This window comes from Chionomys nivalis, chromosome 4 (assembly GCF_950005125.1).
Source record: "Chionomys nivalis chromosome 4, mChiNiv1.1, whole genome shotgun sequence".
Classification (NCBI taxonomy): domain Eukaryota; kingdom Metazoa; phylum Chordata; class Mammalia; order Rodentia; family Cricetidae; genus Chionomys; species Chionomys nivalis.
Window position 1 is genome coordinate 48,308,566 of NC_080089.1, and position 2,056 is coordinate 48,310,621.

The 2,056-nt window shown below is 50.0% G+C and overlaps 1 pseudogene; it reads right to left on the reverse strand.

Annotated features, from left to right (window-relative positions):
* Positions 1 to 422: 422 nt before the first annotated feature.
* Positions 423 to 1,476, reverse strand: LOC130873954 (smad nuclear-interacting protein 1-like; annotated as a pseudogene).
* Between the last annotated feature and the right edge of the window lie 580 nt (positions 1,477 to 2,056).

A 2,056-nucleotide genomic window follows, 5' to 3' on the forward strand; every position in this document is an offset into this window, starting at 1 on the left:
TGTTTTGGTGAGAACCAAAACTTACTCAGATTCCCTGCTCTAGCGTTTGTCCGCAAAACAAAACTCCTGGTCCACAAAGCTCAACCACTATATACATAAGAAACTGTACAAAGAGAACAAGCCACAGTCCCCTTCCCAAGGGCTTAGCTTCCTGTGCAGCGGTTCTGAAGGCACCCACTACAGCCACACACTGACCAAAACTCGCCATGCTGTAATAGGTGAGACTGTTCTGAACACAAGCGCCCACGGGCAGGTGGCTGCTGTGCCAAGCTCAGAAAAACACACAGAGAGTTCTCATACTGCGACCCAAGCTGGGCAGCAGCAGAGCAAAGACAAGGTGAGAGGAGGTGCTGGAGAATCAACCCCATGGCTTCCAGCAGGAACAGTTTCTAGTGGCGTGTATGGTGGGTGCTTCTCAGTTCCTAGCTGTCAGATACCATTCCCTCCTCCTCTTCATCCTCATCTCCCTTCCAGTCTAGTTCAGAGGTGTCTGAAGACTCATGGAACACGACATATTCCCTACTACTGAGCTCAAATTTAAGGACATCTTTTTCTCTCAGTTCATAGTATCTCTGTGGCTCAATATGCTTGTTGTTCACGAAGGTTCCATTGCCTGAACAAGCCAGACCTGGAAGACTGCATGCTGCTTTGAACAAGAGGGATGGTCGGTGGGAATGGTGGCCATGCTGCGATTTCGACTGCCTACGGAAGTACATGACTGAAAGTACCTCATCATCCCTGTGTTTGGGGGGATCCGGGCTTCTGGGGTCTCGCTGTACTTAATAACCACACCCCAAAAGGTATTGGTGTCCTCAAGAAGTGCCCTAGAAAATTCAAAGCTTGGTTTCTCTTTAACAGGTACCTCTTTGCTTTTGTTACCAGCAGGGCGAGCCTCCTGAACCTCACCCCCCACACCTTCATTCTGAAGGCTATGCTCCCGGCACCTGGCATTATGAAAGTACCTCTCTTCTTCCTGAGCCTACAGATTCTGGCTCTCGATCCTGACCCTGACCACTGACAGGCCTCTCGTCAGAGGTCCTCCTTTGGCAGGAATGGCCCTGGTGCTGGTCTTGCTCACTGTTTCTACAAGTTCTCCTTTGTTCCTGTTCTGATGGCTCCTTGTGATGGCGATCCTTTCCCCCTCTCCAAGTATGGTCCTCAAGTTCCTTCTTTTCACTTTGACCGGTAAGTAGTGGAGACTCCGGCTTCTTCTAGTCCCTGGAGACTTGCTACTTCTCCCTGATGACTTGCTTTTCTTATTGGCTGGGGACCGGCTTGCTCCCAGGGCTCGACTTCTGCAGTGACTGGTGCAGCCAGGCTCAGCTGTAGGAGAGGACCAACTAGAAGTTGGGGTGTTGGGCTGGTGATGATAGTTCCGGGACTCATCCCCTCCTGCTTCACCACCAGGATGGCCAGAGGGTCCTTTGACCGGTGTCACTGCAGGCCGCTTAGCTCCCTCTCACTCTTCGCTTTCATTCTGCAGCCTGGCTGGACCGGTGTCACTGCAGGCCGCTTAGCTCCCTCTCACTCTTTGCTTTCATTCTGCAGCCTGGCTGAGAGCCACTTGCAGGGTCCACTGAGTCACTGCCAGCTTTTCTTAAATTAACCCATCTATCTTTCACCTCTGGACTTTTTTTGTATTTCTGTATACCTTTCTTTACTTCTTATCCATGGCTCACTGTGTAGCTGGGTGACTGCCCCCTGGAGTTCTCTTCCTTCTTTTCTTGCTCCGTCTCCTTTCTAATGTTCTTCTATTTATTCTCTGTGCCTGCCAGCCCAGCCCTGTTTCTCTTCCCTGCTTTGCTATTGGAATTTCAGTTCTTCATTAAACCAATCAGGTGTTTTAGACAGGCAAAGTAACACAGCTTCACAGAGTTAAACAGTTGCAACATGAAAGAATGCAACACACCTTTGCATCATTAAGCAAATGTCCACGGTGCAAAGAAATGTAACACATCTGATGTGGCGAACTATCGCCGCCATTACAAGATGGCGCCGAGAGCCTGATGAACAAGTGTGTTTTGGCGTGTTAGACCAACGTCTCTACCGCCTGATC